Source organism: Esox lucius, chromosome 18 (genome assembly GCF_011004845.1).
Source record: "Esox lucius isolate fEsoLuc1 chromosome 18, fEsoLuc1.pri, whole genome shotgun sequence".
Taxonomy (NCBI): Eukaryota; Metazoa; Chordata; class Actinopteri; order Esociformes; family Esocidae; genus Esox; species Esox lucius.
The window spans coordinates 17,487,814-17,513,144 of record NC_047586.1 but is presented as its reverse complement, the minus strand read 5'-3'; the positions used below and the strand labels follow the sequence as shown (position 1 = coordinate 17,513,144).

The following is a 25,331-nucleotide window of genomic DNA, read 5'->3' as shown; positions in this document are numbered from 1 at the left end:
AGTGATTAAAACACTTCTCAGGATCTGGAGAAATCAAAACTCTGGCCCACTATTTACCTTGGTTAAGGATTTGTAAAACACTGCTGTTTGTTTAAACTGATTGTGTACTGTATATGTTGGTTTGTTTGTGCGTGCACACGTGTCACGTGTGTAGGTGTGTGTGCATGCCAAAAGTCCCCAAAGGATAGTAAAAAAAAAGAAACACGTTTCTTCATCTCACCACAAAAGAAAAACAAAGGTTTAGCCATAGAGTTAAAATATAGACGTCAAGGCTAAAGGTTTAGGTGTTAAATGTTATGTTCAGGGCTACGGTTACATTTAGGACTTAGCATGGGATAACGTAATGGTTAGATTTTGTGTTAGGTTTAGGTCAATTTAAAAATCAAAAATCCCTTTAATATTCCTCCCAAAATAAAAAAATACTCTGTGTCCTTGGTTTTCAAGAACATTTTCATAGTGTGAATGGGGCCTCCTACTTGTTTGTGAAATCACATAACAAACCAACGAAAGATCTGTCAAGCCCTATTGACCAAGGTTATTCCTGTTAACTAAATGTGTTGTGCAATTACAGTGAACAACCACACATCCCAGGAGACACAGAGAAAGACTAATGAGAAAACTTTCTTATTGAATGGGATGGACATTAACTCACCAAGTTTACCATCAACACGTCCCTAATGTCATAGTGTATTCTGGCTGGGCTTTAAGTGGCGGACTATTTATAACCTGAATCAATTTAAATGGGTCAGGCGTGGAAGCCGCTGAATACAGATGGAACTAATTATAAACCCAAAGTCTACAGCAGTATCGGTGAAACTGCCACATCCGTTTGTGATACTACACCAACAAAGGCGTTACTTCAAACATGATTTTATTATTTTTATTTCATCTGACATATCTGCAAGCACAAAAGAATAATAAAGAATGTACTAAATGTTTTGGTTTGACCTTGATGCTTCATCTCCTCTGACGTCTAATAAAAGAAGTGGTGCCGTTTCCCCTAATGCGTATCTCAGGTTAAACAAATGTGCTGATGACTTAGGGCTATTTTTAAAGTGGCCTCATTTAGTGAAGGACCTATTCTAATTACTGTGGTTTATACATTTCAATAATCTGTGTAACCAATTTACTCAATTTGATTTCCTGAAAGTTCAATCTGAAGCCTTACTCATTGAGTGGGCACTGGGCCTGTGTAGTATGGTGTCTAACCATTGGCCAAGGGGTCAAAGAGTCTAAGTGCACCAAAAGGCCACGAAGAGATGATCAGGAGCATAGAGGTCTATTTGGATTCAGACGGTCTGGACTGGGACCAGAACTCTCTGGCATTTTGCCCCAGAACAGCCCACCACCCTCGGTCGGACACCACCCACCGGTACACCATCCTTGTGGTCCTACTGTACTAATCCCACAAACCACTACAAAGCTGAGTAGTAAGTGCTGTGGACCAGTGTACCAGTGCAAGTGGGCCAGTGTCCTCACTCGCTCTTGACCGACTCGCTGGTGTTCAGAGGTGCCAGAGGAGTAGGGCCTACACAATCTCCACACTCAAGTAGAAGTAGAAAATAATGCTCTGCTAGAAGTCAAAGTATCATTTAATAAAATGGTAGTATGTATACAGTGCACAAGTAAATCAAAATGTTGCCTCTGAACTCCACACCAATGGACAGCAAAGATCTCCTCCTCAAACAAGGCAACCTTTAAAAGAGTGAGAGGGGGAGAATGAGAATGACAGTCCCCGTATCTTTCATCTAGATTAATATAGAGAGATAGTTGCATGTATTGTGTACTTAGTGGAAAAGGCTGCATGGCCCTCTGAACACCCTCAACAACAATGGCATCCTGGGTGAGAGAGAGCGAGAGAGAGAGAGAGAGAGAGAGACATGATAAATTGGATGAATTATAGATTCAGATGGTAACCGTATCTTCTAGAAAATTTAAGCAGAGTTGCCTAGATTGTAAACTCACTACAAAATTAAAAAGGGTGTCTGTGAACTCCACTCCAGTTAAAAGCAAAGACCTTCTTTTCAAACAAATGAGGGTAACCTTTAAAAGAGGGAGAGAAGGGGAGACAGAAAGAAGGGTGAGACTGAGACATGATAACTGGGAGTGGAGGAAGACAGGTGGACAGCCATCCATTGGTGTGACATGAAGCATTAGAGTGGACAGTACATCACGCCGTCCAGGTGAACAAGAGACAGAAAGACAGAATGAAAGACCTAATATAGACCTAATATAGACCTAACAGTACAAATCAGCCAGTACCTTTATGGTCCCATTTCTAAACTTCCTAATCTGCTATGAGCTTGACCTTCACAGAGATGTCAGTGACCTCTTCCTCAGCATACACTATAAAGCAAGTGTCAATACCACCTCCATCCATTTCCACCTACACACACAAAATGTATAACAAGATACTGTAATTAATTGCATTGTTTCCAAATTCATAACACATACTATAAAACAGAAGAACCGTTCACATGTTGGTTGTGTCTAGATAGTCTCATCAATCACATGGATATAAGCATTAGGGAAAGTGATACAGTACTGGACAAAAACATAATATGACATTCTTACAGGCACAATTTGGATTTCTAATGTAATTGTAAACTATCTAAGTACAGTATCAGTGCCATAGTGTAGTACTAGTAGAAATAATTAAGGAATAAATTAAGAGACCACTGCACCTTTTTCTATCTTTTCCAAAAAAGTTGAAAAGGAAAGTTTTGAGTGAGGAACAGAAGCATTCAATTTGCAGTGGTCTCTTAATTTGAGCCCTTCTGTTCCTCACTCAAAACCTTCCTTTTCGACTTTTTTGGAAAGGAAAGAAAAAAGTGCAATGATCTCTTAATTTTTTCCGGAGCTGTATATGGCAGAATAGAAAAAATATTTACAACATATAGAGACAATCACATGATATACACCTCTTTTCATAAATTAAATAAGCAAAACGTCAGAAGTAACATTTACTAGTAAACCAGTACTGTGAAACAAAGTGGATGGTATCCCATTCTGGCTCGGTTTTTATCTTGCGGCTACAGAATCTAACTAGCTAAATTTAGTGTATTTACTCGCTCTTACTGGTGAACAATTTAGCTGTTATCGACCCATTGCTGTAAACAAACAAACGTTGCTAATTTACATTGTCATCCATAGAGAAATAGTCACATATTCATTCAGAAACTGAGTAAGTGGGTAGGTAGTTAGGGCAGACCAAATAGCTTTGTTCAAGTCAAGCTGGTAATTATTCAGCACTGAAAACCATTTATTTTACTAAATAATGTAATCTATCTATCAAGTGACATTTTTAGAAAAACTGTAATAAACTATTTAAAATGTTCCTTACCTCAAATGATTGACTTTGTTTGCACATGAAATCTGTGGAAGTAAGAATCCACATCCATTCTTCTGACCATGGGCTAAAATTGCCAAAGGAAAAGTGGGATTCTGCTCTGTCACTATTAGGCAGCCTATAAAAAAAGGCCCCTGCCAATTATGCACTAAGCAATTATTTCAATTTGTAGCTTATGTTTTCTAGTATTTATGGCAGTTTTCAGAATAAAAATGTGATTTGACAGCAGCGATAGTAAGAGAAAAAAACATCGGAATTAGGGTTCTGAAATTGGAACACTGGCTGTAAAAGGTTAATGTTAGAACAATCAGCCCGAATTGTTTTATCTTTTAATAAACCTCACGCATAAGTGAATATTGCTCGGAAGAACCAATTATATTGCCTTTTTGTGCAAACTGGTCGAAGTGCGCATATTATTTTTCCAGCTAGCACAATTATGGTTTCATGTTTGCTAGACAGCCATCAACGAGTCTCTGAATTATGACAGTGCATCTAACGCAATAGATAGCCCAGATTATGTATTGATTTGTTTAGCTGTTTACTTTGTTTATTCTGTGTTCCGTAGTTATGGAAAGGGCCCATCAACTTTAACCCCATTTGAAACGAAAGTCTGTGTTTATTGTTCCAGCATCGACGGTTGGAAGTTACACTACTTCAAACAGGTCAGTATAGGCTCTGTGCACCAGCGTAGTGATGAACTTCTGCTTTTGTCTGGAAGTCGGCATTGCAGTTTCGGGTTTACTTACTAATACTCATCCGCATTAGTAAACACCTAAACTCACAACAAGATGAGTGATGCTGTTGTACGAAAAAAAAAATAATAATGTACGTGACTCATTTAAGTTTCAAGGTACAAGTGGGGCAACATTTTAATCAGGAGAATGTCCTCTTTTTAATAAAATATGGCTTGCGCCATTCAATGACTTCAAACGCTAGACTAGAAATAGTCAGAAAAGGCGATTTTTTTATATACTTCCACGTAACGCAGGTTTAAGCGCCACTAATACCATATAGGACCAGATGTTCACTTCCTATGCCAGTTGTAATTTTTCAGTTTCATTGTGAAATGAGGTTACAGTAGTAAAATAAAAGAGGAGACCTGTTTTGGTGCTTTTTTGAGGCTATGGAATTTTAAGCTTCATTCAGGTTAGAAGAAGCTGAACGAAGGTTCGTTTCAATTCACTTGCTATAGGGACATGCTAGCGTTCCAGCTCAGCCAGCGTTCTTTTGCCTTTTTTGAGGCTAGGTTGAATTTTTATGCGTTCTGTTGTCCTGCCTAATACTACACTAAAAAGCAACACGTCGCTAACTAACTTAGTCGGCACACCACAGTAAACTACTTACCTTCGTAGTTGTGCAGCTAACTCGATACGTAGAGTTTGAATCCCTTCTTTCCGCTTGCTTGTTGGAGCAGGGGACCAGGCATCAACAATTCGATGGACATCAATAATGCTTATTTTAGGCAGGTCTTGGAGACATCTACTAAAAACTGAAATTTTGGGCGACGCGAGTGATTGCCTTAAGTAAACAGGAAACTGATACGCCGACATCTGGCTAAAGCGGAAGTTCTTCCATACGCTTGTGCACAGAGCCTATTCTCATAGTTATAATGACAATGTCAGATCCCAATGCAGTTATAGAACCGATATACAGCTCACTGCCGATAGGTGGCATTAAGTTGCATAAGGCACCTTTAATGCAATGGCGTTTGTTAAGTTTGTGCCGTTGTCATAGCTGGTTAGGCAAAATTTCTCAACCATTGAGGTATATTTTCTCTCATATTAAGTTTGTAGACATTGACATCAAAGCCGAAACTTTTAATACTGCTGTGAATGTGGGACAATATCTTGGTGCCACTCGCTAACTTGAAGCACACGTCTTCGCTAGCAGTTGCAATGTTAACTCAAACTAACATTGAAAATCCATCAAGTATTTATACGAAATTAGTCCAGGTTTTAAGTAATAAGCAAAAATATCTACAGCACCCGCAAGAAAAACAATTTTGGACGTACGATGCATGCCCGTTGCCTCGCGTGAAGCGCTCCTTTTTTGGAGCTGAAAAGTGCGAAAGTGGGCGATTGTGTTATTGTACATGTAAATATTGCAATTTAGATTATATTTCGACTAACTGAGGAGCCCTATGCTTGTTAGATGCTTTAACCGCTGGTCTACCGCCCACATATCCTCATACTGCTCTACTGAAGCAATCGGCTACTCAAGCATGCAACCCTTTTTTTTTTTTAAAGGCAAACTATGTCACAATATAAGCTATTTTAGATTCTACTATAGCTACTGAACAACTTAAACACACAGCATTTGGTGATGGAGAGATGGAGCAACAGTACACCTCATATCATTCAGTGGCCAAGCACATTCTCAGTCAAACTGTTTTAAAAATAAAAGACAGATGATATATCACTGACTGTATTTAGTTTTGATATGCAGTATTGCACCAAGACCCACATGAGTTGATATTAATATTAAGGGAGACATAAATAGCTTTATGGTTCAGAGAGTGATACATGGGGGATGCATTTTTCACTGGGATGCACAGAGGTGATTTGTATTCTCCTGTCATCCCTGTAGCCTTGGTCTTTTTGTGAACTGGAGATTAAATTCAGGAAAGCTGGACTTAATTCTGCATCCAATAAATGTTATAAATATTACATTGGCTGTGTTTACTAACAGGCCTGAAACTGCAAGGCTGCTCCTTATATTACTGTGTCCAAAGGTGATTGAGAAGAATGGTTCTCCTAATCCTCCTTAAATGATGGTGCTGGCTGAGTGATTTAATAGCAATGGCTTTTCATTTACCTTAATTCATTCATAGTTTAAATTGCAAATCGATATGGATGACACATGGTCAATACCTCAAAGAAAAGTCCAGTCAGTTTGCCATTTATCTTATATACAGTGACACGGTTTGGATTTTGACATACATTTACATGTGGGCTATTTACCAGTTTGGTCAATCAAATTATAACACTAAATATACCCAGTAGTATAAGGCAGCTGAGACTGTTAGAGGAGCTCAAATAACAGGAAGGCAATGATTACGACTGCCATCATCATAATTGTAACCAAATAGGATCTAGACCATATCACAGTCGATGCATGATCACTGCGACACTACAAAATGCTAGATTTTGGGAAAGGTTCAGTTCAGTCTCAATACCCTATGTGATTATTATGTTGCTGCATTCACCATATCATGCTGTAGCACTTGGGATCAAGGGAGTATTCAGAGGCCATAAAATAGAATGGATGTTTTCTCGCAGGCAGCGGCCACAGAAATGGCAACACCAAGGACACCTCAGAACTAAGAAAATAACCCTGAGCTAAGAGCCTCTAGTTGACAGTTACAACTATTTGTACAGGAGATTAGTGCCATTCAAACGTCAATGCCACAATTCAACATTTCATAACAAGAATACAGATGTACAGTGGGGAGAACAAGTATTTGATACACTGCCGATTTTGCAGGTTTTCCCACTTACAAAGTATGTAGAAGTCTGTAATTTTTAACATAGGTACTTCAACTGTGAGTGACGGAATCTAAAACAAAAATCCAGAAAATCACATTGTATTATTTTTAAGTAATTAATTTGCATTGTATTGCATGACATAAGTATTTGATACATCAGAAAAGTAGAACTTAATATTTGGCACAGAAACCTTTGTTTGCAATTACAGAGATCATACGTTTCCTGTAGTTCTTGACCAGGTTTGCACACACTGCAGCAGGGATTTTGGCCCACTCCTCCATAAGGACCATCTCCAGATCCTTCATGTTTCGGGGCTGTTGCTGGGCAATGCGGACTTTCAGCTCCCTCCAAAGATTTTCTATTGGGTTCAGGTCTGGAGACTGGCAAGGCCACTCCAGGACCTTGAGATGTTTCTTACGGAGCCACTCCTTAGTTGCCCTGGCTGTGTGTTTTGGGTCATTGTCATGCTGGAAGACCCAGCCACGACCCATCTTCAATGCTCTTACTGAGGGGAGGAGGTTAGTGGCGTAGTGTGTAACTAATGGTTTTCTTTGAGACTGTGGACCCAGCTCTCTTCAGGTCATTGATCAGGTCCTGCCATGTAGTTCTGGGCTGATCCCTCACCTTACTCATGATCATTGATGCCCCACGAGGTGAGATCTTGCATGGAGCCCCAGATCGAGGGAGATTGACCATCATCTTGAACTTCTTCCATTTTCTAATAGTTGCGCCAACAGTTGTTGCTTAATCACCAAGCTGCTTGCCTATTGTCTTGTAGCCCATCCCAGCCTTGTGCAGGTCTGCAATTCAATCCCTGATGTCCTTACACAGCTCTCTGTTCTTGGCCATTGTGGAGAGGTTGGAGTTTGATTGAGTGTGTGGACAGGTGTCTTTTATACAGGTAACGAGTTCAAACAGGTGCAGTTAATACAGGTAATGAGTGGAGAACAGGAGGGCTTCTTAAAGAAAAACTAACAGGTCTGTGAGAGCCGGAATTCTTACTGGTTGGTAGGTGTTCAAATACCTAGGTCATGCAATAAAATGCAAATTAATTATTAAAAAATCATACCATAATATTTTCTGGATTTTTGATTTTAGATTCCGTCTCTCACAGTTGAAGTGTACCTATGATAAAAATTACAGACCTCTACATGCTTTGTAAGTAGGAAAACCTGCATAATCGGCAGTGTATCAAATACTTGTTCTCCCCACTTTAAGTAGGAACCCGAATTTTGGCCTGCAGAAATGCAGCAGAATGTCTTTAAACACAAAAAAAAATTATCAAGTTTATTACAATGAAAATAAAGTCATTTGCAAAGTGGAAATTACAAAATTCATAAGCTTTTACAATTAAGTCATTGCAGGAAAGACCTTTTAAAATCAGGTAATCAAATGAAGATCCTGCATGTGCTCAGATACCTTCTAAGAAATGTTTTTAACAGCTTGTTACTGGAGTACAGAATGTGCAAAATGTTAGTCAAACGTGACAGCTTGGTATCAAAGGGGTGCATATTCTCTCATGTCCACTCTTTTCTCCCCTCTGTTTAATGTCACATCGGTCTGGGTGTGCTCAGTGCAGGAGGGGAAGGAAAAGATACTGTGGAGTACTTTATGGTAGCTTGTCTGCTCCACTTACCCGTGAGAGGGGAATAGGCATTGCCAGCGGAAGGCAGTGATGAGCGCTGTGGTCAGTGGCTGGGTAGGCATTGGCCAATATCAAAGCTAGATTTAACAAAGCCAGATTTAAATTATTTCAAGCCCAAGATCCCCATTTATATGTGATATAGTTAATACAGTATGTAGAGCTTAACATGTATGCTGTGGTCCAGAATAAGAATCAGAATCCCCTTTATTTACACATACTCCGGGTTTTACTGGGTTGTGAGCATATGTAAAATAATAACATATGCATGGTGAGTATAAAGTGAATTAATTCCAGTATACTATGCCATCTAGATAGATGGAGAGGGGTTTTGAGTGCAGTACGGTGTGGCTATTAAGTTAACACACTGAACGTGGCCTGATGTGAGCATGGTCTTCAGTCCATTGGACTTATGATAGAGCAAGCAAGTCACACAGCCATTAGGCACAAAATCCTGTCATGTTTATTTAACAGTGCTAATTGGAAAAGAATGCAGAGACCTAACTTCACTTGAAAATTAAATCCAATAATCAACTAGACTATTGTTTTAGGTGCATCTTTTTGACTGGTAAATGCTAGCTAGCTTGCTTTATTAATGATAATTGACACTCAGTACAGGGTGCCCACACCAAGCTATTTAGACATGCCCAATAAACACTGCTTACAGCAAAAATTAAAACCAATGTGCGTGAGCAATGCATGAAATCTGCTCAGTGACAACTAATGAAGCAAAGATAAGCATCATGGTGAAGCAGAGCATGCTCACACCAATGGTTTCTTTGCATTTCACAGGAGACGGTAAACTGAGATCAATCAGGCAAACCCTGCTGCCTCTTATAACAATTTACAGTAAGTGTTTCAAAAATGTTAACTTTTTTTGTTTTCAGAGTATTCAGACCCCTTTATCTTGTAGAAACGCCTTTGGTAGAGACCACAGTTTGAAGTCCTGTTGGGTATGCCTACAAGCTTTGTACATCTGGTTTGGCCAGTTCCTACCATTCTTTCTTGTAGGTCCGCTCAAGCTCTGTTAGATTAGATGGGGAGCATCAGTGAACCGTGAACATCAGATCTACCCACAGATCTTCAGTGGGGTTCAAGTCCTGGCTTTGGCTGGGCCACTCAAGGACATTCGCAGACTTGTCCTGAAGCCACCCCAGCATTGTCTTTGCTGTGTGCTTTGGATTGTTGTTGTGCTGAACGATAAATCTTTGCCTCAGTCCGAGATCCGGTGTGCTTTAGATACATTTTTAAGGACCTCACTGTGTTTTGCTCTGTTCTTTCTTCTTCATTCCTGTTCAGTCTCCTAGTCCCTGCCAATGAGAAGCATTCCCATAGCATGATGCTTCCGCAACATTGCTTTACTATAGGGATGGTGTTAGTCAGGTGATAAGTGGTATGCTGTTTTTACCAAAGATAATGCTGGCATTTAAGCCCAGTAGTTAGATTTTGGTCTTATCTGACCAGAGAATGTTATTCTTCATGCTTTAGGAGTCTTCTGCTAGGTTATCCTATCTCTGCAGATACGGATTAAGCCTAGTCTAGGACAAAAAAAATCTAGTTCAATCCTGCAAAATATAAAGCATTACCCAATACCTACGAAAATACTGTAAACAATACATTTTCAGTCCGTTACATCAAGTTCAAGTCGGTAACAGCTCGTTGTTCCATAACCAAAATGTGATCAGAAAACAGCGTTTAAAATTACTACAGCGCAGATGTTTTTATAAGAAATCCCATCGGGAATGTAACATTTGCAAATATTTATGCGTCAAAAGTCTGATCTGGTATTTGTCCTCACATGGGCATTCTGACCCCCAGTTAATCCAAGTGAGGCCGGCTGCCAACACTGAAAGAAAACTGGGCCGGATGGCAGAATGACTGCATGAGAGGGAAATTAGGCTAATCCATGGGCGAGACCTCAGATAGGATACTTCAAAGAAAAATATGAAATTTTTATGTGTAAGAAAAGCTGGACTAGTAATGTGGTTCCACAATACAAGCACAGCCAGAGGCAACACCCTGTAGTGAACAAACTGTGGTCTCCACTTCACGAAACAACAGACCAACCAAAAGGTTAGATCCTGCCATCATGTAATGTCAATCAAGAGGCATATATTACTGTCTGGAGGCATTTCGGATTCAGTTATTCTATTCTATACTATATCATGCAAAAACGATCAAGAACAAAGTGGTACCAGGTAGACAAAATGGTGTATACACAAACACACACATCCATTATTTATTTTTTTTCACATTATGTAGGTTGAATTCTCCACCATTTGCTTCACTTCAAAGCACTTTTTTTGTGTTGTGCTGGTCCCCTGGGCACTTCCGTCCTCTTTTCAGGGCTCGTCTGGCGTCAACGGTTATGTAGTGAACAGGAGATCAATTACACAATGCCATAGAAATGTACCATAAGAAAGTAATAGTCTGGATTACAAAAGCCTGCCCAACAAAGCCTGCTCATGTTTGTCGCTAAGTATTGAACATTAAACTTGCAAATTTGCTACATAGCAATAGTGCCATACATTTGTGTCAATTGTTGAGGGGTTTTATGAAGGGTAGGTAACATTTAACATAACCACATTGGCCCTATTCATTTCCAGTACTGTACAAAAACAAGTCAGAATGCAAACAAAATCTCGCTTTATTTTCAGATTGCCTGAAATCATGCCAAACATTTTTGAGTTCAACATATAGTTATCCATCCAATTTACTTCCACTGTGTACATTTTAAATCAAATTGTGCCCAAATAACGATTAGTTTGAATTAAATGCCTGTTACAAGAAAGTAACAAGCAAATACTTTGAATTTACTATTAAAAACCGGTTCATTTACAAATGCAGTGGTGAATTGCTATTGTAATGGCAGGAAACTGTCTTTGGAGGAAGGGGTGAAGAGTTACCTCATCAAACCCTCATTTTATTACAGTGCACAAGCAGCCAGGCAGAAACAGTAGGCATCAACTAGAAAGATCTTGCCAAGGGATCAAAACTATTGCAATAATTTGTAAAACCAGCCTCAACCACCTGAAGATATTCAATGTTTATTGGTCTAAAATGTAGAAATCAACTGTCATATCAACACATTAAAATCCCTGGTATTTGGATAAGACGAAGTACATAGAGGATGGGTGGCTAGGCCTCTTGGAGAGCTACCTATAAAATAACCAAAGTAACTCCACAGCCACTCCCATCACCGTTGACTTTACAAACTAATGCTTGATGTTTTTTTTTCCTCTTCCTTCTAGCACATATGTCTTTGTTCACTACTTCATTGAGTAATGCGCATTTACCACTACTGTGTTACATGGCTGTCCTACCTATATATTTTTTCGATTATGTATTAACTTAGCTGGTACAACAACAGTGAGACATGAAAGTACGGATAAAGGTGATTCTGATGTTTTTATGCATAAGGTGAGACTGCAGTCCGGTGTTGGTAAAGAGCACAAGCAAAGGCAAACTACAGATTCGTTTATGGCCAGTGGCAAAAACTCCCCCAAATAAATCACATATTATTCTTGATGCCTTTGAAAGAAGAAATAGTGCCATCCATTGCCTCAATAATTTAATGAAGTTTAACGTGCTGGAGCAGTGGGAACAAAGCATATTGAGGCCACTCATTCTTCATACCGCTGAGGACAATGTGCAAATAACACTCACGTGGTACCACATGGAGAGGGAAACAGGGTGAATTATGTACATGTGGAGGGGAAAGAACTCTCTAAAGGCGTCGAAGCCTTTCTGACAGGTGAAAAATGTCAGGAGAAAACAGTGGGGATGTACGCCAACCGCCTCCCAGGGCGGTGACAATGTTATTCTTGAGTTTAAACTCTGCCAAGGCCTGCTTTTACCCTGAGGGGAGGAAAGGAAATCATTCAGCAATTCCCTCAGGAGATATCTGCTTTTCAAACCGCTCAACTCACCAGCCAGTTAGGACAAAATAGGGACCAATCTGCAGCAGTTGCCAAGAAGCCACAGTTGCATAGTTGTTTGTGTTATCTTTACACAGCTCTAATAGAAGTATTCATATATCACAAGGTTGTGTGTGTGTGTGTGTGTCTGCATGTTTTGAACAGTGTATCAGCGACCTTTAGAAATCCAATAATTGCCCAACATCATTTCTTGCCACATGGCTCCCCGATATAAAAGCTTTATGTAAGATGAGAGCGGTATTAAAGACGAAGAGTCGTTTCAAAACAAACTCGGTCTTGAACATTTTGGGTCATTTGACGACTGCCCGATATAAGATGTATGGAGACAAGATGTCGCTAAGAAACATCTGCAGGAGAGCCATGCTGAGTTCTAGTTATTTTAGCATCAGGAAACCGTGCTACCCCGCTGTTCTCCCTCCTAAAGAACGTTCCCAAAGCTCTTACACTCCATCTTCAGGGACACTTCTGGTGATTTGTGTGTTGCGTGTGCATGCACACTTGTGAGTGAATTCATGTGTGTTTATGTGTATAATTTTCAGTCCATTTATTTTTGTTCAACTGTATACACCATTAAGGCGCTGCTCAACTGCCACATTGATGTTATCTGTATACATGATTTCTAATGCTTTCTCTATGGCTCTTATGCATTGATGAACTTCAGGGATTCAAACCGTGGAGATCTTGTCAGGTAAGTTGAATTTTTTAACAGGCTGACAAGACACGCAAGCCAATTAGCAAACTCCAAACATGCATGTGACCATGGTCCAAAATGAATCTGCTCTAATTTGGTTTTCCTTCTCAATGTTCCGTCTACAAGCAACCATAATTAGCACCCTTATTAGGAACAAGACCATAACCGAGCCCCCCGTCCTGTTTAAAAACCTCTATGGTTAACATTTGAAAATAAACTTTATCTTCTCCCCCTGCATTGGGCTGTAGCCAACATATTCTACTTGATCTAAATAACAACTTACGTAATATGGTCTGCAATATGTGCTTCCACAGTAGATGCAAAATCATTGAGTGAGCAATATTCATACATTCCACAAGCTGTCAGTCACATTTAATCACCCAACATTATAAGGCACTGGGGTGGCAAAGACAGAGGGAGAGCAAGAAGAATAGTGATAAAAAGTGTTCACATTTAGAGTAAGTTACAGTGAATGAGAGATACATAGACAGAGAGAAAAAGATACAGGGAGAGAGACAGATGTAGGGAGACAGAAACAGAGGGAGAGAGATACAGAGAGACAGATTCAGAGAAAGACAGAGTGTGCGCTTTCACATTCAGATCACAGCCACTCAGCATGCAGTGCGCACGCCAAGTTGTTGCAGCAACCAAAGAAATGAGTAGGGCCAATGTGAGCCTCTAATTGGCTCAAGGGGTACGGCGCAGCGTGTGGCAGAGAGCGTGTCAGCTGTGGCCCACTGACACGGACACAGTACCCCCTCTCAGATAGGCCCAGTATTAATGACATCCTCCTGGGCAACGCAAGCAACACTCTTCTCTTTCTTTCCTCACTTCCTGCTCCTAATATTGTTCTTTCTTTCCTCTGTCAATTTTTCTTGTCATCACTCTTTCCTTGTTTCTTCCTATGTATACTTTGCTCAGATTCTTTTCTTGCTGCATTATTTTTGTGTGTTATTCAGTCTGTCTTTCCCTTTGTCTCTATCCCATATCATTCTCTATTTAGGCCTTTGGGGCCTTTCCTCTGTCTCTCTCTGCACAGGCTTATAAAGCTTCGATAGAAGAAAAGCCATTGAGAGGCTGAGATCTGGCCCATGCCACAAAATTAATCTTTAGAAAATTACACAAAGGCCAACTGGAGCTCACCGTAAATCTGTGGCTTAGAGTTTTTCATTTCAGGGCCACAGTGGGGAAGAGCTGACACAGGTCTTCTTCTTTGACCGTAGAGAGAGACACAGCTCAATCTATTCGTATGTCTTTACCCCCATCCGCCATCTTGCAGGAGCACCCAACTCAGGCTAACACGAGGGAAATACCTCAGGTTACACATCTGATATGCAAAATATTAATCTTATTACAGCAACAGAACATAAGCGGTTTACTGTACATGTTCTGACATTAAGGATGCACTATGTCCTACATCTTGCAAATGTTCTAAGCTATTTCACACACGTACAAGCATAATTCAAGCGAACAGATAGCTTAACAATTGCCAGTGCCCTGCACTACATGTTCTTTAAATAATTTATCGCATTATTTGACCTCAATTTCTGGAGTGAATCATTTGTCATTGTAATATCTGATCTCAATATACAGTAGTTTTCTGTTCCCAAAGTGGAATACAATTGAACTGAGTGGACTAAGTTTTGTAGACTTTTTCCTTAGCCTTGATACTGCGACAGTTTAGAACTGCAGTGCACCTTCAGTTACAGCATCATGCACAGTTCAAACATGTATCCCAAACCAGATAAAGTAAATAGATGCTTAAACTGGTAAAATGCTTTGCTCTGCCCACCTGTTTCCACGGTTCTGCCAAACCTATTTCCAACTGGAGGCTAGCTTCTCCAGTCTCCAGTTGGAAACAATAGCATCTTAACAAGCTTGATCTAGTTGTGAAAATCTTTTGTAATGCTTTTATCAAACAGTGTCATTCCAAAATGTAATATTGGCTACACAGCTAGGTACCGTTAGCTAAACAAAATAATGTCTGCTTCCTCACAATGTGACATTTTGCTGAACCATTTCCAGATACAGTGAACATGAAAAGTAGATGGACAATGTTTTGTTTCTCTTGCCTCCATATTAAAGCACTTTGGATTTAAATGACACAATAAATATGGGGTATAGTGTAGACTGTCAGCTTTAATGTGAGTATAGTCATACTTCTCAGATGTCCTATGTATAAATTACAGCACCTTTTACATTTTACACATAGTACCTTTGCTTTAAGAGATCAAAAGTATTTGGACTTATTAACATTATTTTTATTGAAGATTGTTTTTGTACTTCGTCACATTACCTGCATGCAATTATTGCCTGAAGTCTGTAACCCATAGACAACACCAGACACTGGGTATCCCTGGTGATGTTATGCCAGGCCTGTACTCCATCCATCATCAGTTCCTGCTATTATTCAAGAACATTAAAAAATGATTGGCAAATTTGCCAGTTTGTTTGGAGTTCAGAAGGATTTGTTTGTATCTGAAAAAGCTAGATGTTTCCGTATAGTACAGAATTCATCCTGTTGCTGCTGACAGCAGTCAAATCATGGTGGAAGACAAGTCGGCCAGTTCCAGCCATACATGGCCATGTTTTACAGATGAGGCGGTACACTATCGATCATGGGCAGTTTCTTTGTTCTTTACACTTTCCTCTTTCTGTCACTTCGGTACAGGATCATCTTTGTCTCATTTCTCCATCATACCTTATTCCTCAACAGGGTCTTTTGGGTACTTAATGATTATTATTAGTTTGTATCTTGTGGTGGACGCTCTGGAATTCTGACGGTGTATTGTTTGGTCTATGGTAGTCTTTGACATATCTATGCCTACCTCTTTTACAGGGTTCCCGATCAGTTAGTCTTCTTTACCATTCAAGTATTTGTTTAACCACTTTAGTTGAACTTCCTTAGGCAACCAAAGATGTTTGATATTGCTGAGCTCACAATTGCTTGCTTTCTTCTTAATGAATCAAACAGCTGAATTCCTATGTCTCTGGTTGATTTCTACTTATCTAAATAAAGGCCAGAATAACTTGCAATGACACTTCTTTGGTCCTCATGTTGTCAGACACCAACAACTGTCTCCAAATGTTTAGAATCAAAAGTTTAGAATCAAGAGTAGACTTTTACAGCACTCTTGTGCATGCATTAACAATTTATACAAACACCAAGAAACAGCTCGGAAGCCAATTAACAAAATACTTTCAGCATCCTATAATCCTATGTGCAATGTTTTCAAATACAAAGCCCAAAAAAACCAAAATGTGTAACTGTCTAACTACCTTCTTGGATTCATTGTTGTTGTTAGGCTTAAGCTAGTGAAGAACGATTATATTAAGCAATATCACATTGTGCCTGAACACATTGATTGTTCCCTGCTATTTGATTTCATACCATTAGCGGCTTGCCCCTGGTGGCTCACCACAGCCAAGCAAAAAAATAACATAATAAAACTGTTAAAACCCAGAGATACAGTTTACTATGGAAAATAATTCAGATTGTAAGAAGCTTTTATTTCAAGTAAAATCTAAATAAAAGTCTTCAAGGGTGGCCCAGGGGTTTAAATCACAGCCTCTGGTACCCATGTACTGCTGCAATATGGGTTAGAATCTGTCCCAATGCACTTCAAGCTACTCTATAACTCTTCCTACTTCTCTGTCAAATAAAGGGTAAAAATGCCTAAAAATAGCTGTTCTTTTATGAAATGTTCTGTAGAAGCATTTGGCTCAATGAGACCCAAAGCATAGCTCAGTACCATGCCTGAGATAATTCTCTCTAGAAACTCTCTCTAGAAAGACTTCCTCTGGAGGTAAATCAAGATGTTTTGTTTTTTTTTCATGCTCTTGAGAATCTATATCTAACAAGAATCTCTTGGGAATGTCCCACACTCGTGCTAGTGCAAATAGCCTATCAGTGCACCTTATCCACAGACATAATTGTTATAGCCTAGCGTTTAAACAACGTGATGAAATGCAGCGGAAGCCCAATTTTGATCATTTGGATAAAGATGTAAACTGTGAAAAGAATGAGATGACCAGAGAAGAACTGTTGATTCTGGAAATACTGTAAGGTTCAATGTACTTTATACAGTACATTCATGTTAAGATTAACTCTGAGTATCCATTTTAGGGTAGGGTTGGGTTGTCCATATGAGAGGGAATCATTCAAATAACTGTGAATAAAAATAAACTATATATACAGTGGATGTAAAAAGTCTACACACCCCGGTGAAAATGGCAGGTTTTTGTGATGTAAAAGAATGAGACAAAGATAAATCATGTCTGAACTTTTCCCACTTTTCATATGACCTATAATGTGAACAATTCAATTGAAAAACAAACTGAAATCTTTGAGGGGGAAAAATAAAAACCTTACAATAACCTGGTTGCATAAGTGAATAGACACACCCTTCTGTTTCCTCACTCAACCTTTTTGGAAAGGAAAGAAAAAGGTGCAGTGGTTCCTTACTTTTTTCTGGAGCTGTGTATATATATTTAAATACCCCCCCAAAAAAACATATTCACTGCTCAAAAAAATTAAGAGAACACATAATCATCACAGTCAATTTAACTTCAAGTCAAGTCAATTAAACTTCAGGGATATCAATCTGTCCAGTTAGGAAGCATAAGCGATTGTGAATCAGTGTCACCTGTTTTGGTGCAAATGGAAATGACAGCAGGTGCACTGGAGAGGCAAAATGAGGCATGTCATGTGGGCCCGACGTCCTCTAGTGGGACCTGTGCTTACCAGCACCGTGCAGCTCGATTGGCATTCGCCAGAGAACACCAGATTTGTCAGGTCTGCCATTGGCGCCCCGTTCTCTTCATGACAAACGTGAAATAGTCTGGAGACGCCGTGGTGAACATTATGCTGCCTGCAACATCATCCAGCATAACCGATTTGAACCATAACTGGTTCAGTGATAGTCTGGAGAGGCATATCCTTAGAGGGTCACACAGACCTCCACATGCCAACGGTACCATGACGACTGTTAGGTACCTGCATGAAATCCTCAGATCCATCATCAGACCTTACGCTAGTGCAGTGGGCCCTGGGTTCCTCCTGGTGCAGGACAATGCCCAGACTCATGTGGCCAGAGTGTGTAGGCAGTTCCTGGATGACAAAGGCATTGATGCCACTGACTGGCCCTCATGTTCCCCAGACCTGAATCCAATTGAGAACCTCTGGGACGTTACGTATCGGTGCAACTGACGCCACCAAGTAGTCCCACAGACTGTCCAGGAGATCACTGATGCCCTAATCCAGGTCTGAGAGGAGATCCCCCAGGACACCATCCACCGTCTCATCAGGAACAGATGTTGTGTGGAGTGCATACAAGCACGTGGGGGCCATACACACTACTTAGTCACATTATGAGTTGCGGTGATGAAATTCACGTCTGTTGGAACAGCCTGTTATTTCAATTGTTTAATTTGATTTTCAGTGTGAAATACACTCTAATGTATTTGTCTTCTTGCTCAGTTGTGCACGGGGCCTCCCACTCCTCTTTCTATTCTGGTTAGAGCCAGTTTGCGCTGTTCTGTGAAGGAAGTCATACACCGCGTCGTATAAGATCTTCAGTTTCTTGGCAATTTCTCGCATGGAATAGCCTTCATTTCTTAGAACAAGAATAGACTTGCCAGTTTCAGAAGGAAGTTCTTTGTTTCTGGCCATTTTGAGCCTGTAATCAAACCCACAATTGCTGATGCTCCAGATACACAAATTAGTCTAAAGAAGGACAGTTTTAAGACAATGATTTTCAGCATTGCTAGCATCATTGCATAATGACCAATTAGCCTTATAAACTTGGATTAGTAAACACAATGTGCATTTGGAACATAGGACTGACGGTTGCTGATAATGGGCCTCTGTTCCACTACAGTATGTAGATATTCCATAAAAAAATTAACCATTTTTTTAAGTGGTCTCTTAATTTTTCCCAGAGCTGTATATATATCCCCATGACTAAACAATTTGGGGCCATTTTGCTGTTGACACTAAAGTACAACCCGATTTAACTAGCATTGGTGCATCAGTGAAATAGATTGTGTCCACCCCTGCAACTAAGCAAAGAGGTGACTCATCTGGCCATGGGTCTGTCTGGCTAGGTAGCACACAAACACTGCTAGCTGAACACTCACCAGAAGGCTCATTACTTCTACCTTATCGGTGAGTCAGAGGTCACATGACTTCCTACTTCGATCCTGAGGGACAAAGTAAACCCAGCCTGGTCCCAGATGTTTCTTTTTGCCAACTTGTGTTAATGACCATCGGATTTGCCAAGACTGATCTGGGACCAAGCTAAACCAAACTCACTCTCCTGTGTATAATCCACCTCCATCCCTTTGATTACACTCCCCTTTCCACTCACACACATATTTTTGCACACTGGGTGTTCTGGGAAAAAAATAAAAGGTTGGAAGGGTTGGCAAGCGTGTCTGTCTAATCCCAGCTTTAGGGATGCTACTGGTCCAAGGACAGGATCAATGGCTGATGAGAGGGGACATTGCAGTGGTTGTAATGACAAATGAGCCTTGGTGCTGTCTTGTCTAACATCAGGAATCAGGCAGTTAGGGAGCCCAGGCTAGGCCTACAGCTGAGGGCAGTGCCTGTCTGTGCTGTGCAGGGGAAGCCTTCATCTCTTGAGCCTTTTTAGCCCTTTTAGCCTAATGCCTTTGCTGCTCTCTTTGACAATCAGGCTAGCCGCCTCCACAGGCAGGCACGACAGACACTCTGACTCTGACCATTCATGACACAGCACCAACCAACACTCAACCCAGGGACGAGAGTGAACACATCTTGCAACAGCATTCATCTTCACAGCATGAGGAGCTTTCGAGTTACAATTAACGGAGGATTTCATTTCTGCAGTACTGCTAATGTACGCCATGACAAATCACGTATGTGGATACACATAATTCACAAACTCTGCCCAGCAACGTGGAATACAAAAGGCAGTGTATAAATATTTAAGGCTCTGTGTGACATGACACATTAGGCGATGCTGTCACTCAAATGGATGCCAACTTTGATGTAGATCAATAACGAAAATATTTGTTGCTATCCGATAACCCCAGTGTTTGTTCCAACCAGAATATAACAAAACACATTTCAAAACACCCTTTATGAAACCCATGATGACATGCTAATGGGTGATTCAGTATCCAAAGCGCTATAACTCAGTATGCGGACAAAGCGGGAATCCTCCAACCTAAAATGCTTGTGATTTAAGTTTTTGTTGTTACACTTTTCAGGCTGGTTGACCAGCATTTTTATAGTCATTCAGTGTGTGTGTCTGTGTATGTTTGTATCCCTATGGTTGGTGTTGTGGTTAAAGACTAATATTATTTTCATGGTTTTAGTGCTCAGCACAGCAAGAAGTCTTTATATGTCCCATGGCAATGCTATGGTCTCCTACTGCTGACTCGCCTGCAAAAATCTCTGAAATATATCAAAACAACGTGTCAATAACCTCTTTCTCCAACAGGTCAACAAACTGCCAGTCTGCTTGGCTGGGTAGGAGGAAAAGGGTAGGGAGTTTTTGTTAAAACAAGAATATGATGAGGAGGGTGAAGAAGAAGGGATAGAGGTATACAGTACCTGAGTTCATATGCAGACAAACACACTCACTTTTAAGACATCTCTATTCTTGTGGGGACCCGACAAAATAATCCCATTCCAATCCTATTTTCTCTAAACCTAACAAAAAAATAATAATATTAAAGGAGTAATCTACACAAACAAATATCATATTTCTGTGACATACATTGCTTGATAATGACAATAATATACTGTATGTTGTGACATGTTTCCACCCTTTTTAGTTATAATAAGTAAGCAAGCATCATGTGAAATTTGTTGAAGAAATCTGTTGACTCTGTTGTTGACTACAAAACCACAATGCAATTCTCTGTCAAAACCTGCTGACTGACTAGATACCTCTGTGACTACAGTACGTAGTTAGAAAAATTTATTGAAAGAACAAAATCTAAATCAGCATGTGAAGGTATTAAATAGTTGTAAAATTGCTTAAACAAACTGCTCTGTCAATACCCATTTAACCTTTAAAGGGTTTTACAAACAAATATTTACATTTTGTTTTCACCGTGAAAGAAAACGTGTTTTTCATTTAGATAATTGTTATTTTGCAAAGTGAATTCACTTTAGACGGGGAGCAATATAACCAGATGACGCTGCACTCGCTCCAGGTCCAGCATGCACTGAGCTCTCGGTACTGTGTATCCCAGTCTAGTTAACAGGCAGATAAGGATGGGGCTTAGAGTGCGTCAGCCAGAAGCACGGTGACATATGTGCCATTATTTATAGCCAGCAGATCCTCTGAAAGGTCCAGCCCAGGGACTGCTTAGAGAGGTATTACTTGAGAAAGACCTGCCTACCTGGGCACCGTCCAAACAAAAGGACTTTTCACAGGGAATAGACCTACGATAACTGCACGAGGAATCAAGTATCACCATGAGAGAGATAGTAATGTTGTCATTTCAATCCATTTTTTATAATAAGTGAGTGTTTACAGAGCTGCAATATTTACACTGCATTTACAGGTACTCCAACAAACAGATGGCGGGGGCGAGGGGTGTTGGGGGGGGTGGATTCATATGAAAAACATGAGCAATACTAATGTCATGAGATTTTAAAAAAAGGATCTTGATCATTGCAATTATGATGCACGTTTTACACTTAAGGAATAATGCACACATTCAATGTTGCCAACCTCAATTGTAAGAAAAGGGGAAAAAAAGTCAGTACCTAATATGTGATTACCAAGAGATTACCCAGTTGATTGGTCTAGGGCCCAGCATTTGTTTTACACACATAACAAAGTAAAATAGTGTAATCTGGCCCTGGTCTCATTTGCAATCACTTAACCTATCCACCACATTAACCCCTCCACCACATCCTGGTGAGTTGAGCTGTGATCTCCACGCAACTGTGTCGCCATGTGGTTCCAGTGCGCTCGTATGGTGTAAAATGGTTAATGGTAAGTCAATTAGGGGCATGTCCTTAATCTCTGTGAGGCAATGGCCATATATTTAAACAGCAGACAGTGGGTTTAGCAGCAGGCACTATAGCAAGTGTATTTTCCTTCCACCTGGCATGAAGTGACAGTTGGCCCAGACCATGACCAGCTAGCTCCACCAAGGAGGGAGTTATCGTTCCTGCCTGCACCGATATTAGGGCTAGCCTGTCGGCCTGCTGTCACATGGGCTTTCCATCCCTCTGTAAGCAACTCCTCACTGGCGGATCTCCCCATCTGTGATTGACTTCACAGCTCAAGCAGGACTGAGAATTTAGGAGCAGTTCTGCAGTGTCTTGGAATTACAGATTGTAGATTTGGACAATGTTGTTGTGTAAAGTAACTGTTTTTCTTTTGGCTACATTTCTTTGAAATACTGTGACAGCAAAGGTCATAATCTGGAAACTTCACTTTGTTTTCAAACCCAAACACATATTCCATCCAGGTCAGCAATTCAAGAGTACAGAAATCTAAGGAGCCCAATAGTCATATCCCTCTCTGTGATGTAGCAACCACTACATAACTGGTTAAGACATCATGTATGTGTGGGGGGCCGGGGGAGCAAGGCTTGTGGTTAGCCAAGGTTCATATCCCTTAGCAAAAAAACATTTCTATAAATGGGCATTGAGATATACTGTTGCTAGTTACCGTCCTTCTTAGAGCTGGACAATATGACCAACGTGCAATGCTCTCTCCATCCACACCAACTGGAACCCGTCCTTTCCACTAAGAATCCACACTCCGGATCAAATGACTTATTTTGCCAACCGTGTCTCACTGTGTGAAATGGGAACTCATTTTGTTTTAAACTGGTGAATAATGGAGATACTGTGGAAGTAATCTAAACACAGAATGTTGCTTTACCATGTCCAATACACTCTAGATGGATAAAAGGTAAGCAAACATTCCAGCCATGGGACCAGTTCACTCGTGTCTTTGTCACATATGCATGTGGTGCATTTACAGGGACAGAGTGAAACATTGGTGCAGGTTAAGGTCAGAGGGGGCTGCAAAGTGTTAATGTGCCTAGATGGTAACATACTCATGCCTGCACGGAAATGTTCATTAATCCTGCAGTTACAGGCTTGCATGTACATTCGGGATCATGCTAAGATAATAATTATATTCACTTTCATTCTCTAATCCCAAGTCCTTTTGAAACGTCTACTTGAATCTTTTCAAGTCAATTAACGAAAAGATTAATTCATGTGTACGCTATCTTATTCGTGTTGAACATCTGTTTATGTTTTCGTCTGTAGCCTTACGTATGGGGCATGCATTTGACTGGGGTAGGGTCGCGGGTAACAGAATGCAGTAGTGTACTAAACAACACGAGTAATTCGTACAACAGCGAAACGAACTTGAACAATTTACGTAAATATTTTCCACCACGAACGTAACACAGACAACCACATTTTACGTTAATGTGACTTCCTGACTTTAGTTTTCTATAATTAAGGTCATGAGAAAGTATGTTAAAGAACATACTTTACTGTGTGCCAATATGAAACCTCACGAATATAAAACGGACCGTGCTTATTGATTTTCTTACCTTTCATTGGAGGCGTTTTTCCATTGTGTATTCTACCAAGGAGATGTCGCATCCTCGGCGTCCTTATTTTCACTTCACCATTATTCCAAAATCGCTTTCAAATTTCCAATATCGGCTAGCCTACTGAATGCAATCCCAACCAGCCCTTATCAGCGGTTCGCTCAGTGGATAGTGCGCCTATCACCGCTCCAGTCTCCCAGCGCGGAAGCCTAGGCTACTTCAGCTGTTGGCACAGCAGAACTGGTCAAATGTAGGCTACATTTAGTCAATTACAAACCAAATTATCACAGAATCTAACTATAGACAGTTATTGTCTTTAAAGTATCGTAATTTGTCCTAATTAAATCGATTCCCATTCATCCGCAGTTCATATCCTTAAATTAAAAACATGTCAGGATACATTAAACGCAATACTGATCCATTCAGAATTTGTAGCTTTTTGACAATCAACGATTTCCCAATAATGTTTCGGACCGAGCAAAACCTTGTACAGAAGAGTAGTCTATCCTCTGCAACAATCACACAAGCTGTAGGGCCTATAACGCGACTCAGATGGGATAACGCAGAGCAGCAGATAGCTGTTTTAGGTCTCTAGGTGGCACAACCAGCCTGCGTCTCTTGAACGGTGGAATAACAGGAGACTGGCAGGGAGCGCTCCTTCCACCAACAACACTTTTACAGCCATATTTCCCTCGATAATGTAACAAAAATGACTAATACAAAACGCATGTGTTTTGTTTTCCTCTTATCGCACATTCCATCTAATGTTTTCGAATAATTAACCGACATTTGGTTCTTGACGCGCGTTCACAAGAGAATGCCGAATGCCTGGGTTCAAAACTGTCACATTACGAGTTCTATGAAAACATTAGACCTGTGTTTTTAAATGTAATTCAAATTTTGTGACCCAAGATTGAACATGCACGCTTTTTACAGGGTGATTTTCGGTGACTAGGCAAGGCGCACTCCAAGTGTGCTGTCTTCATAAAACTGAAGGGCGACACAGTTAGCTAAAGTCTTATATAAAAGCCCAGACAGTGGCTTTATTAGTTTGTGCTATTATGATTTGAAGTTGCCCACTTCGAAGTTGAGTCTACTCTCAATCTATAACATTCGTTCATAGTGCGGAGGCTATGAGAGGAATTGCAACGAACAAAAATATAAATGCAACATGTATTGTGTTGTTGGGTTGCACCATCGCATGTTTCATGAGCAAAGGTAAAATATATTACTTACATCCCTGTTAGTATTTTTTTATTTGCCCAGATCATAATTTCACCTGACAGGTGTGGCATACTATATGAAGCAAATTAAATAGCATGATTATTACACAGGTGAATCTTGTTCTGCGCTCAAAAAATGTCACTCGAAAAGTTGCAGTTTTATCACACTAAACAATGGCCTAGATATCTCAAGTTTTGAGTGTGCATGCAATTAGTACCCAGCAGCAATGTCCACCAGAGCTGTTGCCAAATAACTGAATGTTAATATCTCCACCATAAGCTGCCTCGAACGTCAATTTCCAAAATCTGGCAGGGCATCCATCCTCACGATTACAGACCAGGTGTATCCACGGAAGCCTTCCACATCTGGAACGAGCAGCTCATGTTTTAGCATGATAATGCATGGCCGCATTCTTCAG

The 25,331-nt window shown here is 40.3% G+C and overlaps 1 protein-coding gene across 2 annotated transcripts in view; it reads right to left on the bottom strand.

The window, feature by feature from the left end:
• The window catches only part of lrfn2b (leucine rich repeat and fibronectin type III domain containing 2b), a 106,386-nt gene extending 82,353 nt beyond the window's left edge, over positions 1-24,033 (bottom strand). For both annotated transcript variants that reach the window (XM_010882291.3, XM_020056037.2), the window contains exon 1: positions 23,690-24,033. The gene's annotated coding sequence lies outside the window, so the exon portion shown is untranslated. The remainder of the gene's footprint in view (positions 1-23,689) is intronic.
• Positions 24,034-25,331: the final 1,298 nt, after the last annotated feature.